The sequence below is a fragment of the Bos indicus genome, chromosome 16, assembly GCF_029378745.1.
Source record: "Bos indicus isolate NIAB-ARS_2022 breed Sahiwal x Tharparkar chromosome 16, NIAB-ARS_B.indTharparkar_mat_pri_1.0, whole genome shotgun sequence".
In the NCBI taxonomy this organism is placed as follows: Eukaryota; Metazoa; Chordata; class Mammalia; order Artiodactyla; family Bovidae; genus Bos; species Bos indicus.
Window position 1 is genome coordinate 64,891,963 of NC_091775.1, and position 16,434 is coordinate 64,908,396.

At 40.5% G+C, this 16,434-nt stretch overlaps 1 protein-coding gene and 1 long non-coding RNA gene across 2 annotated transcripts in view; both read left to right on the top strand.

The window, feature by feature from the left end:
• The window catches only part of LAMC1 (laminin subunit gamma 1), a 121,486-nt gene that overhangs the window by 23,970 nt on the left and 81,082 nt on the right, over window positions 1–16,434 (top strand). The gene's annotated exons all lie outside the window — the stretch shown is intronic.
• Window positions 1–16,434, top strand: part of LOC139176433 (uncharacterized) — a 66,354-nt gene that overhangs the window by 23,093 nt on the left and 26,827 nt on the right. The window contains exon 2 of the long non-coding RNA XR_011560910.1: window positions 3–16,434. This exon is cut by the window's right edge and continues 26,827 nt beyond it. This is a non-coding gene — a long non-coding RNA (uncharacterized lncRNA). The remainder of the gene's footprint in view (window positions 1–2) is intronic.

Genomic DNA, 16,434 nt, shown 5'->3' on the forward strand with positions numbered 1-16,434 from the left:
AGGTGGTTTTCTAACCAGTCTCCTGTCTCCACAGTCTCTCTCCTGTTTCTGAAATGCCAGCTGTTACTTCCTCAAGTGCTGTCTTGTACTACATTTTGGTGTATATATTGTCTCACCACTTGGAGACGTTGATAGACAGGGACTGTATCTATGATTTCGTTGCCTCTCCAATGTATTAATGTAGTTATTTGTGCCAGGTGTGCACTCCAGGAGTGTTTGCTGATATTTTTAATCTGCCTTTCCTCCATTATAATAGAAACTGAAATTGAAGAAAGCTCTCCATGATTCCTTACTAACTCTTTTTTTTGGTGATTTAATTTTTTTAATTAAGAATTTTTTTTTTATCAAGGTACCATTGTTTTCTAACATGTAAGTTTTATGGGTACAGCATTACATTTTCATTTCTGTACACCCTACAGTGTGCTCACCACTGAACATTTAGTTTCTCTTTGGCTAAGTTTTTTAGTCTTAAGCCCTGAGTGACGGGGTCCGAGAGTATCTTTGGCTCTAGAATTCCCTTTCTTTCTCTCCTTTTAAGTGAGGTGGTCAAATGGATTTTTCTTCACCTGAGTTAAAATTCCCAATCATGAGTAGTTAGCGAATCATGTCTGCCTTAAGATGCAGCTCTGATTTTGCTGGTTAGAATAGATTAGAGATGGGCATGAGTGCTTCGACATCCTTCCCTTTGCACGTGGACTGGCGTGTGACTGCTTTGACCAACAGTGGGAGCGCAGACGTTCCAGGTTTAGCCTTTGAGAGGAGTGGCAGCTTCCGCCCTGGTCTCCTGGAGCCTGAGCCGCCATGGAGAAGTCTGACTATACTAAAACCTCTAGACTTGAGAGGACATGGATAGACCCTCTGGTGAGTGCTCTCAGCAGTGTCCAGCCTTCCATCCATCCCGGCCAAGGCACCAGGCATGACCAGCCCGGCTGAATACTACCAAGTGACTTCAGTCAGCGCCTTGCAGACTGCCAGAATCACCCAACTGAGCCCTTCCCAAATTCTTGACTCTCAAGATCGTGAAATATAAAAATGGTGGTGGTTGTTAACCATTGAGCATTGGAGTGGCCTTCTGTGCAGCAGTAGATAATTGGGCCAGTTATTGAGTCTCTGGGGTATTGACTTGGAAAGCCCAAGCTGTTTTCCCCCCAGGGGAATCAGCCTGTATTCCTTCCTGGAATGGTTGCTTTAAAAAAAACAGCCTGTGGACTCCCAGCAGAAATTGCACTTCTACTTGGCTTCCACTGGAGAGTAGCGGGAGAGGAGCCAGAAGCATCCCGAGGCTGTGCATTTTTGTGTGAGAACCGAAGCTTGGCAGTAGTTTTAAACCAAGTTCCAATCACGGGGATCTTGTGTCTGAGAGAGCAGACTCTTATGGTCGGTATCCTTTTGTGGCTGCTGCATGGGAGGCTGGTGTAGGAACCCATCATTAAGATGATCTCAGGGAGAGCCATGAATGTGGTAACCCTAAGAAGCCGACTGTGTTCAGATTCTTGGTATCCATAGGTTCCTGCCATTCCCCTTGACCAAAAAGCTCCCCTGTCATGGCCTGCCAAAGAGAAGGTACACGCCCTGGTGCCATCAGCCATAGCCTTAACTACCACAATTTCCTTACAGGCGTCTGACTAGCTGCCTGTCCATTTTTATGCAGCTCTCATGCCTTTTCTTTGCTGTTCCTGCCTCCTTCAGAGGTACCCTGATTTCCACTTCTAATACTGTCTCTCCCAAACTGTGCCAGCCGATACTCTGTTTATACCAAAATGCTAATTTCAGTTGCTTTCTTTGCCTTAACATCTTTAATTTCTTATTTTTCCTACTCATGTTCCTCCCTCTCCCTCACCTTGAGCACAGCCCATGTCTTTTTGGGTGTTTGTCTTATCTCCCTTCGTGGATTATAAGCAGTTTGAGGACAGAGATGTTCTTATTCATTCATAATTATTCATTAAATTATTTGGATTAAGTAGAAACCTTTTCTGCATTTGCATTTTCTTTCTTTCTCAAAGAAGCTACATAAAAGTTCTTGAGGGGCTTAGTGACTGGAAACCTAAGGATTTATTGTCTTGCGAGCATGTGGGTTTCCTTATGCAAACACAGGTAAATGACACAAGGCACTTACACAATGATTACTGTGTTCTTCCTCGTGTTGGCTGGAGCTCTCTGTACTTCTGCTTCCTGTCCAGGAAGGATAAAGATCAGCCCTTTCTGAATTTATTTGTTTGAATTTATGGTACCAGAGTGCTGTAAATCAGATCTCTTGTTAGGGTTTTGCAATGCATTAAATTAAAAAACTTGAAAAATTTGCTTAAAGACTCAAAAAACTTAGTTTCTTTGTCAATTTTTAATAGGTGAGTTTTCTTCTATATTTTTAACTGTAACCCTTTAGAAGGAATATTTTATATTGCCACGTATTCAGGACTGTGGACACAGGTGTCCTAAGACAAGACTGACTCTGATATTTCCATTCTAATTATTTTTTTAATGCTGACTTTGACCTACCAACTTTTTTTTCCCCCATCTCAAGCCTGTGTATTGTTTGAAAAATGCTTAGATCAATAATAAGCTTCAATGGTAAAAGTCTGATCTTGAGACTAGTCAGCTTTCCCGAGAGAATTATCTGACGCTTACGGCTCCTCGTATTCTGGCTCGTGTCCGTTTCCTCCTGTGTGAACACTTGACCTTGCCAAATCTGGTATATTTGTTGTCCACTGGACGAGGACCACTGTCTTTGAAGCCTGACTTGAGTGTCTTCAATCTTAAGGGCTGCTTCTCAGTTCCCCTGCCCATTGATTGCTTTGCTCTCTCTCCTAAATTTTCAAATGCCACTGGTGTTTAATCAGCTTTGTGAGGCAAAATGAAGGCACCTTGAAGACCTCGGAAGTCATTTTACCAATCACACTCGTGTTACAGATGAAGAATCTGAAATCCAGGGGAGATAGTGATCAGGTTTCCTGCTTCTAGATTAGTACTCTCTTCATGACTCCATGCACCATCTCAGTTTGTGAGCTCATTAAAAAACAAAAACAGAAATAGGAGATTATGTACCCAGACCCATACCTCATGGAACAGAGAACCTCTTCCAAGGGCGTATCCTGCTCATAGTCTATATACCTACTTTATTTAGATGGTAGGCATAATAATTGAGTAATTCTCTTATTTAAAATCACAACACAAGCATTAATAATCATACATGTACTAAGCACTTTGTACAAAGCTTTGAGCACTGTGAGCTTTATAAGAAAGTCTGTGTCTTTGAAGAGTTCACAGCCTACTGAGCTGTTAAACAAGTGGATAAGGAAGACTCTGGAGCAGGACCAAGTATTCTTTGGTTTGCTGAAGTGTTGTTTCTCTATGATACAGGGTCAGAGGAACACAGCTGGGTACTCACCTGGTTCTCGCCCCTCAGCTTCTCCAGAAGAGAAGTGTTTAGTGGTGGCGGGTGCATTTGTTTCTATTTCTAAGGCCCAGTGGTGCCCACCTTATAGCCTTCTGAATGCTGCCAGGGACTTTCTTTGGCCAGGCCTCATTCATTACCACTTCCTTAGCCATCTTTGATGTCTAAATAGATTTCATGATACAGGCCAATCTCCAGAAATACAAAGTTGCCTGTCTTTCTGGAAGCTTCCTAGACCATTCCAGACCATATAGAAATTTACTTAAAAATTCTAAAAGCTGTCAGATATAGCCTAAGCTGGTAGGGTTGGGAAATTGAGAATGTACATATATATCATCCTCATTTAGTCTCTGTTGAAGTATTTTTTTCCTTATATATTATGTGCCTTAACTAAACATACCAGATATTTTATTATGCCCAACCCCTAAGAAGTTTTTTTTTCCTTATATATTATGTGTCTTAACTAACCATACCAGATATTTATTATGCCCAACCCCTAAGATGACTCATAAAGTCATCTTTAAAAGGATTTGCTCTTGTTTAGCAAATAATAACAGACCTCATCTCTTTCTAAAAATAAACTATCAGTTTGTCACTGGGTATATTTGACCCTTCTAAAAAGAGACTTTCTCTCATTCTCTCTAAAATGGCAGGACATTTATTTTTTTTGTCTGTGATGTAGTTTTCCCAAAGTTCATCTCTATTGACTGCTCTGTTCTAAATTTAGTAAATTCTTGGACATATACTTAAAGAATCAATTTAAGGATTTTTATGTTAAGCCTGCCCATTGTGTGGGTAAGTGGATGTGAGTTTTGGTCAACTGTTGGGGGTACTGGGAGTGATGGAATTTTACAGTGTTTTTTGATTTTCTACATCTTTATGTTTGTCTGCTTTTTAAAAAAAATTAATTTATTTTTTATTGAAGGATAATTGCTTTACAGAATTTTGCTGTTTTCTGTCAAACCTCAACATGAATCAGTCATAGGTATACATATATTCCCTCCCTTTTGGAACTCCCTCCTGCTACTTGAATACACTACTTTTGGTGGAGAAGATTCCTCTGTGGTTATTTTACTTGGAAGATATAAATTTAAGTCTATTTCTGTTTCTTCTCTGCAGTTATTTGATAATAGAGATCCATATTTTTTTTTGTCCCCAGAAGACATTCACTTTAGTGAAGAATGATGGATTTGGTGATTTGGGAATTTTGCATGTGAATGAATCATTAGAGAACACATCTTAAATATTTTAAATTTTGTTCTTAGATATCTCTCCTGTTTTCCTATAACATTTTCTTATGTCTCAATATGTAAATATTTTATCTTTACTCATCCTAATGTTTCTTGTTAACCAAATTATCTTCTGAGACTGTTTATCTAGACTTGAAGTACTTTTTTTTATGTCTCTGGGTGTGGGTGTTCTCAGTACCTCCCAGAAAACCTCCAGGAATTTTTGCCCACCTACTTGGTTTCCCTGGAGGGTAAAAGAAGGTGATTAATGGAGGAGAAAAACTCACAAAAAGCTACCAACAAAAGGCTCTCTACAATTTACTAAAGGTAAAAATCTACCAGCTGCAATCTCAATACCCAAGTGTTCTTCAGTCAAGGTAATATCTATATTTTGTTCTGTTTTACAACATGTAAATTTTTCTTCCCTTAGAATAAAGTCTGGAAAGTTTTTCTTGAAAGATAGCTGTCCTATGACAGGATCTGTTTTTGCTGTGTGTCTCAGTTTACTAGTTTGATATAGATAATTCCTTCCATTGGGTTCCCTGTAGCTATTGCCTGTCTTGTGATTTTCTTAGAATCCCCTGGTAGTGAAGTGGCCTCTAATCAAGCCTTCATAAGCAAAGCAGCCACGCTTAGAGGAGGCTGCGTTAGCAGAATAATAAAACCTTCTCAAAGGTAAGAGGGGAGGCTTCGTTGATGATTTTGTTAACTCAGGTTTAGTTTCCTAGTTTGAAAGGTGTTTGGCATAAATCTTGATAGATGGGTTATTAATAAGTTACATCATGGTGGACCACAGCATCCCAAGTTGTAAGAGACCATTTGCCCTGTTTTATATCAACACTTGTAATTTACATTAATCCCAAGTGTGTGGCAGGAGAAAATGGAAGTGATCGGAGAGACTACGTGGTCTAATTCTCCATTTCGGCCCAGGAAGCTCGTCAAATGAAGTGATTTGCCCCGTGTAAGTCAGTAAGTGTTGATAATTTGTGGCAGCCCTGAGTGTGGACTCCAGGTCCGGCAGCAGTTTACGAGATAGGTAAAAGAGAAGACACACAGATGTGGAACGGGGACAGGACAAGCAGAGGGCTGATCAGTGCAGGATGGTGTATGGCATCATGGATGGAGACCACAGAATCCGGAGGGAGGTATTTACCACTTACAAGCTGTGTGCCATTTGGACAAGAAGTTTAATTTTTCTGACATTAGGTTCCTTTATCTTAGAAACGTTGTAGGGATTAAATATAGTGATGGTATTAAGTGTCTGGCACAGTGCACGTGACATAGCAAGTGTTCCCTAATGACAGTTATTGTTCTGTCTTAAGTGGAAGAGAGAGCAGCAAGGGAAGAAGGGTGAACAGTGTGGCAGTGGGGAGATGGATTAGTCAGAGCTCTCCAGAAAAATAGAACCAGTAGGAGAGAGATCCTTATTTTTGCTTTATTCTTTTTTTTTAAGTTGGAGGATAATTGCTTTACAGGGTTGTGTTGATTTCTGCCATACATCAACATGAATCAGCCACAGGTATACATATGTCTCCTCCATCCTGAACCTTATTATGTAAAAGGATTTATTATGAGGAATTGGCTCATGCAGTTGTGAAGGCTGAGAAGTCTCACCATCTGCTGTCTGCGAGCTGGAGACCCAGGAAAGCTGGTGGTGTAATTCCAGTCTGAATCCAGAGGCCTGAGAGCTGTTAGGCAGAAGATTAGCCACAAGCAGTGAGAGGTGGCCCCATCAGCTAAATGTCCAGTGGCCACCTAATCCCACTAAGCTATTTACCAGCCCCACCCCAAATACACCCTTATCAATACTCCAAAATAGGGGACTGGAGAGATCGCCCACTGGCCGACTGGCGGGACTTTCCCTACTCTGGCACATGCGCACACCTCACACTATTGTGTACTTAGGTAACCTTTGGTGGCCATTGGGCTCATTAAATGTTCACAAATATTCCATGAGTACATACATCTAATTATAAGAGACTGAATGATGGGGAGGACATGCTGCAGTAGAACCTCTTGTTATATTACCTGCAACTGTCAATCAAGACTGTCAGTCAATGACCCCCCCACCCCCCCAGGATTATGCAAATAACCTTGCCTTAAAGTCTCTGCACCCTCTAGGTCCATTGCCTTCCTTGATCTGGCCCACCTCTGTCTTAAGGTATTCTCTCTGTTCCCTCTTTCCTAATCTTCAGTAAACTCTCTTGCGACAGATAAGACCTCAGATTCTTCTTTGTTTCCTTACCAAGAACTGAGGCCCATGGGAGAAGGGGTCTCTAGATTCTCCACTCACAGTGATCCAGGGGAGCCAATGGTATAAATCCCAATCCAGGGGCAGAAGACAGAGGTCTCAGCTCAAACAGGCAGACAGGAAGCAGAAAAGGGGTGAACTCTTCCTTCCTCTTGCCCTGTCTTTTTCTGTGCAGGCTCTCAATACAATAGATGATGCCCACTCACATTATCCTTCCCTGGTAGCTCAGAGGTTAAAGCGTCTGCCTGCAATGCAGGAGACCTGGGTTCGATCCCTGGGTCGGGAAGATCCCCTGGAGAAGGAAATGGCAACCCACTTCAGTATTCTTGCCTGAAGAATCCCATGGAGGGATGAGCCTGGTAGGCTACAGTCCACGGGGTTGCAAAGAATTGGACACAACTGAGCTACTTCACTTTCACTTTCTTCACATTGGGGAAGGCGGGCTATTTTACGGAGTCTACCCATCCAAATGCTAATCTCGTCCAGAAGCACCTCACAGACACATCAAGAAATAATGTTTAATGTGAGCACCCCTTGGCCAAGTCAAGCTGACTGTGAAATTCACCATTGCAAGAAGGCTCTGTTGATCTTGAAAGAAGATTGTCTTCAGAGCAAGCTCTAAAACCCTGAGCATGTCACTGCTAAAAATCATCCTAGGCTCTTCATCATGTATCTAGAAGTTCAAGCCTAATGTGAATTACTTTCCAGCTTTACTTCTTGTACTTCTAATGCAGGATCTTTTGCAGTTCTTGGAGGGTGATATGTATTTTCATTCTTTCTTAAATAGCACTTGCCCTTTTATTCTGTCCCACTGCTCCCCATTAGTCATCCTTTAAGACTTAATTCAAATTCCAATTTCTCTATCTCTTACCTCTTGTGGTGTGAATCACTACTTCTCCTGTGTTTCCATAGTACCTTGTACACAATATTACAACAATTATTAAACTGTGTTCTAATGATTTGTTTACATGTCTGACTCACTAAGTAATGATTTACATCCCCTGAGGACAAGGGTCAGGTCTTAGTCATCTTTGTATCCTGAGCACTATCCCTAGTGCCAGACACATCGTAGATGCTCATTGGGGTGGTTGTATGAATGAATGAATGAATGAATGAAAACAGAAATCCTGGTTAGAGGTTATGCTGAGTTGACAAAATAGCATAAGCAAAGAAAAGGATGCAAAATTTGCATCACTTTGATGAGAGGAGTGAAACAGTTTAATTGGAAAGAAGAATTTGTGTTCAGAAGCAGGCTTCTGTAACAGCCACAGGGAGATGTGATCACTTCATCTGGAAGACTTTGAACATGAAGCAGCCTTGAGATGTGTTATGGAAGGGAGCCATTTTAAGCTTTTTCTGTCAGATTAGTGACATGGTTACATAGCAGAGTTACTGGAAAAATAGTCTAGTGGCTAGATGGTTTGGAATGAGGAAAAGTTTGGATCCTGGTATACTAGTTAAATTATTGTAGCAGTCCAGATGTGCTTTAATGACTGAGTCTGGGGTGATGTGCCAATCAGGCCAGAGGAGAGACATTTGAAACAACAAACCACGAAACTCTGGCGGACCTGGGTCACTTTTAGATTTCTCACGTTTTGGTTTGCCAGCGTGGCCCCCGCCCCCTGCCTTGCCTCCCTTCAAAAGTAAAGTCCTTGCCATTCTAGTCTTTGGTATTAGTATCTAAAAGCTTCACCTAAATCTGGAATTTTCTGCTCTGGTTTTTCAAAGAGGAACAGAAGTTCTTTCTGTAATAATTCTTGCTTTTAGTTTTTTTGCTTTTTGTTTGTTCTGAGCGCATCTTTGCTGGGCTGAGGGCCCAGAAGAAATCTTGGGAAATAATTTGTCAGTTCTTCTTGGCATTTATAAGATGTTCCTATCGCTTCCTTATTATATTATGGCTTCCTGACATTTTGTTATGGTTGTTGTTGACAGTACTTTTTGCGATGGGTGTATGCTCAGTCCCTCAGTCGTGTCCGACTCTTTGCAACCCCATAGACTGTAGCCCGCCAGGTTCCTCTGTCCATGGGATTCTCTAGGCAAAAACACTGGAGTCGGTTGTCATTTCCTTCTCCAGGGAACCTACCTGACCCAGGGATCGAACCCATGTCTTCTGCATCTCCTGCATTAACTGAGCCAGTTAGGTTCCTCACAGACATTTTATTGAATGCTCACAACATCTGGTAAAGTAAATATTAATAATTGACTTCATTAAGGAAACTAAAACTTTGTGTAGTTAAATTGTATCTGTGCATAATTGAAAAGTAGTGAAGAAGGAAGCCTACATCTTTTTAATACGCCCAGTTGGGAGACTTCCCTAGTGGTCCAGTGGATAAGACTTGGTGCTCCCAGTGCAGGGGGCCCAGGTTCGATCCCTGGTCAGAGAACTAGATCCCACATGCCACAGCTGTGACCCAGCACAGCCAAATAAATAAATAAAAATAAATATTAATATCCCCAGTTGACCTCAACATTTACATATAGCAGTTCTCAAACCTTCTTAGTTAACAGACCCTTTAATGAAATCAAACTCTCAGTACATAAGATAGATAAAAATAGTACTAAGTTACACACATTTATTTTCTTTAGTACACTAAATTTCAGTTTGAGAGTTATGTTTAAACCTTCAGTCAGTTTAATATTATAATTTATTTCTATGTAAATTTTGTTTGCAAAATGAGATTTCAAAGTCGTGGATAATTCTAGTTTTGTTTTTTTTTTTTTGGCTGGATCAATATTATTCAGTATTTTTCTTGTCAGAAACTGCTAAGAATTGCAGTGTGGCTCTTTAATACCTGATAAAATAGCTCGTCTTGCAACTTCAAGGTAGTGTCTGACTTACATAATCCAGAACACTTGAAGGAGAAATAGTAGGAAATTTTGTTTGAAAGGTAAATTACTAGTGATCTTAGTGTTCCATATCTGTTAAATTCATTTTAGGGGCACAGATAGGGAGTTAGTGAATATCTGTACATCCAGTTTCATTATTTAGCATAAAATGATTTTTGAATGTGTGTTGTTACATTTTAAGATGTTCATGGTTACTTAAATCAAAAGACTGTCAGCGTTTCACTCAAAGTATCAATATAGTCAAATTTATTTTGTTTTACATATTGAGTCTAAACTAACACTTGTCTGTAAGCCTTCAGTATAATAAGATTAAAGCTTGTTCTGGAGTATAGGCAAATTAATATATCCATCTTTTATTTCAGAGGTAGTTAATGGATGGAATTTATCAACCAAAAGTAATTTAAGAAATATCATTAGAAATCAGCACATTGCTCCAGAGCTAATAGCTAATAGTATGAAAAAAAGTTGAAATTGCTGTATGTGGGTATTGATGCCCTAGAAAATGAGCATTTCAGAGGTGGCGTACACAGCGCAACTAAGCCCATGTGCCCCAACTTTTGAGCTTATGCTCTAGAACCTGGGAGCTGAAACTGCTGAACCCATGTGCTGCATCTGCTGAAGCTTGAATGCGCTAAGGCCTATGCCCTGGGACAAGAAAAGGCTCTATGGTGAGAAACCCGTATACCATGAGTAGAGAGTAGCCTCTGCTCTCTGCTGCTAGAGAGAGAGCCCGAAGCCTGTACAGCAGTGAAGACCCAGCACGGCCAAAAATAAATAAATAAATAAACAATGAAACAAAAGACGGCTTAGTGAAATTGGCAGCTTTTATGTGACTGTTCATTACTATTTGGAAGATGCTGGCATCTGATGCTTACTATTGAACACATTGTGGTAATTGATTTTGTCAGGGCCATGCTGTTCCTGAGATCTTTACTATCATTCCTTTAAACAGTGTAGCATAATATCTTATAAATACTCTTTATGTTTTTTTTTTCCTGAAGAAATGTTAAAAAACAAACGTTCAGAGATATATCTGTCTCATCAAATTGAATTGTTAGAATGAATTTAGCCAGTTTCAGACACTGAATGAACTCAGATATGCAAAGGATGCTCTTGCTTGGAATCTTCCCTGGGGGTGTTAATGAGATGATGATATTAAATTAATTTCAACAGTTGCTTGCTCATACATCAAACTTGATACTTTTCCCCTTTTCTTTTTTAAGATCATGTTTGCCTACAACGTTGTTCATTCTGGGATATGGTAATTTATTTTTGAATGACAAATTAGTTACATTTTCATTGTCAGGTTATAAGTATAAAGGAGACTAAGATCTGACACTTTAAATATGTGTTAAGATATTATGAAGCAAAATGGGTAACATCCTTCTTATTGTAGAATTGACTCTTACCCTGTGGCACGCGCAGCACCAGGGAATCAGGTGTGTTTAGGCTTTCTCTGGCATCTGAGTGTGGCACACAGGGGCAGTAATAGTGTATGTATTTGTAAAATTTTACACAACTGGACAAGCCCCAAACTGAATTTACATGAAAACAAAGTGGAACTATAACTGGCCTAATTAACCCACATATGTAAGTTCAGATATAGCACAGAGATGGGGAAGAGTTTTTCCAATGTCTTCTGAAAACAGGTTAACTTGTGTGCATGAGTTAATGCATTTGGTGGTTATAATTTTATATATAATACATTTAAGTATATATAAGTCATGAATCTCCAGAGAAACACCACCAATAGGAAGGAGATGTGTGTGTGTGTATAAGTCAGTATATGCATGCACATGTACATACATATGTATACATACAAACATCTGTATTTGTACATACTGTTTCTTTTTTTTTTTTTTTTTAGTTTTGGTTGTGCTAGGGCTTCCTTGCTGCGTGGGGGCTTTCTCTAGTTGCAGCAAGCAGGGGCTGCTCTTCGTTGTGGCATGTGGGCTTTTCATTGTGGTGTTTTCTCTTGTGAAGCCCTGGCTCCGGGGTGTGTGGGCTTCAGTAGTTGCGGCTCCTGGATTCTAGAGTGTATGGCTTCAGGAGTTGTGGCTGCTGCTGCTGCTAAGTCACTTCAGTCGTGTCCGACTCTGTGCGACCCCATAGACGGCAGCCCACCAGGCTTCCCCGTCCCTGGGATTCTCCAGGCAAGAACACATTCTTCAGCAGTTGTGGCACACGGGCTTAGTTTCTCCATGGCATGTGAAATCTAACCGAGCCAGGGGTTGAATCCGGGTCCCCTGCATTGGTAGGCAGATTCTTAACCACTGGACCACCAGGGAAGTCCCTTTATTGCAGGTTAAAGTTTTAAATTCCCCTATATCTTTTCACTGTAGGCTAATACAAACGTATATGAGCACATGATTGGTATTGTATACAGGGGAAAATGGAATAAAAATCCAGCACTCTCAATTTTTCTGTTCTTTTTTAAAATTGAACAACCAATGAAGATAAGCAGTGTTGTGATCTCAAAGAGTTGTTGGAAGATTAAATGAGGTATCCTGTAAAGTATCTGCAGAGCTTGGGATGATAAGTTTTATTGTATTTTTAGTGATTGGTGTATAGTTTTTCTAATGTCACAGGTTAAGGCTAAGTACATTCTAAGAGTGCATCGGAAACGTAATTTCTTGTTTTGATACCAGTGTTCATTGAAATGGAACCATATTTTCTAGAAAAATCTTTAAAGGAGGTCATATTCTTACAGATTTCATACCTAGGACTTTGTCTAACTATTGATGATGATTTACTGATGAACTCTGGGATTTTGCTCAGAAATGAAATGTAATCTTTGATTCATAAGGCTTTTCAATTTTGTTTGGAATTCTGTTTTTTTGGTAAGTATATTTTTAAGTTACAAAAGCATTCTTATTTTAATAATAATAAAAGAGATTAGGATGGCTCCTTTTAAAGTTGACCAGATAACTGCCAAATGTATTTTGTGCTTTTCTTTGTTGATACAGTTCTGCACTGAGTGTTCTGTAGTTTGTCAATATTGACCTTGATATTAATAGTGTTGGGAGTATCATGATAGCAGAAGGAACTTGGTAAAGATCTGTTATTAGGGGCCTCACATGGGTACTTCTGTGCTAGGTGAATGGCAAAAAGAGATTAACTGTTTATACCTGTCAGTCTTCCAGGAAATGAGTAGATTGGAGTCCATTAACCTGAGTTTCCTTTAGCATATGGAAGATGAATTTAGGGTCCGTTTCCTAGTAACCTACTGAGGAGCTTAAGGGCTATATCGAAAGTAGCTGGTGATACTCAATTTCTTATTTGAACAAGGTATTTTTAAAAAGCCTTTGCTGTTTGTTGTCTTTTAAGCATCTTTTAGATGATATTATATTTTATTGAGTTACCTGTTTTGTGTTCATTTCTTCTTGTGGAGAATAACAGTGGATACAGTTGACCCAAACTCAGATGCTTAAGGTGAACTTAAAGTGTAAAGTCATTATTCTTAGGTAAATTGAAGTAACATCTGGGATTATAGTACAAGGTATGACATGATAAGCCAGAAGTCATATATAGTACATAAGCAAGGAAGGGCAGGTACATCCACTGGGATGGGAATGAAGAAGTCAAAACTGGAAAAGTTTTGGTGGTATTAGTGCTCTTCACCAAGTAGTCCTGGAAGGCTAGCAGTAGCCCCTGACTCTTTTTTTTTTTTTAATATTTATTTTTATTTATTTATTTGGCTGCACAGGGTCTTTTGTGGCATGTGGGATCTAGTTCCCCTACCAGGGATCAAACCAAGGGCCTCAGCATTGAGAGCTCAGAGTCAGCCACTGGACCACTAGGGGAGTCCCATAGCCCCTGACTCTTGAGGGAGACCCGCTGCGTGCAGGCACTGAGCTAGCCCTTGATGTTCTTCATCCTCACAGGCACTCTGTGAAGTAGGTACTAGGTTATTGCAGGTCTCGCTATGACCGACCTAGACAGCATATTAAAAAGCAGAGGCATTACTTTGCCAACAAAGGTCCGTCTAGTCAAGGCTATGGTAGTCACATATAGATGTGAGAGTTGGACAATAAAGGAAGCCAAGTGCTGAAGAATAGATGCTATTGAACGGTGGTGTTGGAGGAGACTCTTGAGAGTCCCTTGGACTGCAAGGAGATCCAACTAGTCCCTTCTAAAGGAAATCAGTCCTGAATATTCATTGGAGGGACTGATGCTGAAGCTGAAACTCCAAAGCTTTGGCCACCTGATGCGAAGAGCTGACTCATTTGAAAACACCCTGATGCTGGGAAAGATTGAAGGCGGGAGGAGAAGGGGACGACAGAGGATGAGATGGTTGGATGGCATCACTGACTCGATGGACATGAGTTTGAGCAAGCTCGGGAAGTTGGTGATGGACAGGGAAGCCTGGCGTGCTGCAGTCCATGGGTTGCAGAGTCGGACACGACTGAGCAACTGAACTGATCTGAGTCCCAGCTCCAACACCCATGGGGCAGACTGTTTCAGAATTCATGATTTTTAGAAATGTAACCCAAAGTGTATATTATGTACTCCTCCTCTCACCAGTTTTTGGACAAGTACCCCATAATTGAATGCATGGCAATTTCTGCAGTGAAAGGAAAATTCATGCATAAATGGAATAATGACTATAAATAGCCCATTCACATCAGGTCAGATTTTGCTATAAAAGCTAAATAGGTGAATTTTATAGTATGTGAATTATGTGTCAGTAAAGAAAAAGAGTAGTTTGTAATCAGAGAACTTTCATCCAGCGTCTTGTACTTGGCACATTAATCTGAATCTCTTGGGCTTTGCACAGTTTTCAGTTTATATAATATATACTGAATTAATTCAGTTACAGTGTCCTAGATGGTCTAGGGAATAAACATGCATCAGAACAGCAGATGCTAGCTTGTATGTGTTAGTCACTCAGTCATGTCCTGCTCTTTGCAACCCTCTGGGCTGTAGCCTGCCAGGCTCCTCTATCCATGGAATTCTCTAGGCAAGAATATTGGAGTGAGTTGCTGTTTCATTGTAACCCATACTTGTGGAAGGATTTGTCATTTATAAAACTATTTTCACGTATCTTATCTTTTTTGAGCCTTACTCCAGTCCTGTGATTTAAGTAGAACAGAATTAATTGGTTTCTCATCTGTGTTTTCCAAAGCCTTTTCATACCTTTTACTGTGATAACTTTCTGCACAGCTGTATTATCTGTTTACCTGTTGTTCATGAAGCCTTATGTATCTGTTCCGTTGGCTAGCAGGACCTCAGTAAGTGCTTTGTTACTGAAATCGCTTATTCCCATTCTTCTAGTTGAGGAAATCAAGACTCTGAAGGTTGAGGGGACATGCTCATATTCCCGCAGTGGGTAGAAGCATAGCTGTGGGGTAGAGCCTAAGGGTGCTGGAATCTTTCCTTTTTTCCTCGCTTGACCACCTACAAGAAAGAAGGTGACTGTGAGCCATGAGGGAAGCTCTCTACCAGAGGATTTCTGAGGCTTGGCTATGAAGGCAATGAGTCATGAATGGAGTCTGGAATGCAGGTAGTGAAGGGGGCATTTTTTGTCTGGCTCTTGATTTTAAATAAGAGAATAATTTAATGTTTTATGGTTAAGCATGGTACTTCCCCAGTGGCTCAGCTGGTAAAGAGCCTGCCTGCCAATGTAGGAGATGCAAGAGACATGGGTTTGATCCTTGGGTCAGGAGGATTCCCCTGGAGGAGGAAATGGCAACCCACTCCAGCATTCTTGCCTGGAAAATCTCATAGGCAGATGAGCTTGCCAGGCTGTAGTCCATGGTTTTGCAAAGAGTAGGACATGACTGAGCGACCGAACACAAACCCACACACACCTACCCACTGGCAAATAGGCATCGCATTTTATTTAGCTTGCTATTCTTGCCAGATTCTCAAAACAGCCTTGTATGTGCCTGGGAATAATAAGTATGGAGTTTCATTATTTCTCTTTTGCTAATGCATGCTCAGAGTAAGACAGATGGGAGCTATCCACCAGGATATAGAAAGCCTAATTATTAAAAATGCAGTTTAGTGTCCTACTGTGTTTTTGAAGATAGGCATTCCAGGTAAAAACAGAATATCATGGGCAGAGGCACTGAGTGCACAAAGAATGGCCTGGTTGAGTTCTGTTAAGTAGTTTGGAGTGACACAGTGCATGGCACACCGAAGACTCATCATGAAGAATTACTCAGAGAGTGACTGACTGAACAGACAGATGAACGAGTGTGCTGGATTGCAGGATGTGTGCAGAATGAGATAAGAGATACATAGACTTAGCCATGAAAATCTCTCATGTCATATGGTAAGATTTTTAAAGTCCAGAGTGCTTTGAAAAATCTAAACAAGGGAATGAAATGCCCAGACCTATATCTTTTAAAATTTGAGTATTTTTATTGTTTCCTAAATCATCTTTCCATAGTCTTTTTATGAGGCAAATACATAGTCATACAGTTCAGTCTGTGATTCAGAGGTTGTATTAGCAAATCATTTAATCTGTGGGCCTGCTTCCTCACCTGTTAATGAGGCGATTAGATTTGGGAATGCTCCTTCCACCATACAGAGCATCTATGATTTTAAGTAAATGAACAGATGTTAATGCTTTTCTTGGGGCTCCAGAGCTGAGTCCCTTCTGTTGGATTCTGTGTCCTGGCTCTCTGAGCATCACTCTGGCCTGTCATAGAGTTTAAATGACCGAGATGCTCTGTGGATGCTCAGATGTTCCTGGGATACTTCCAGTTTTG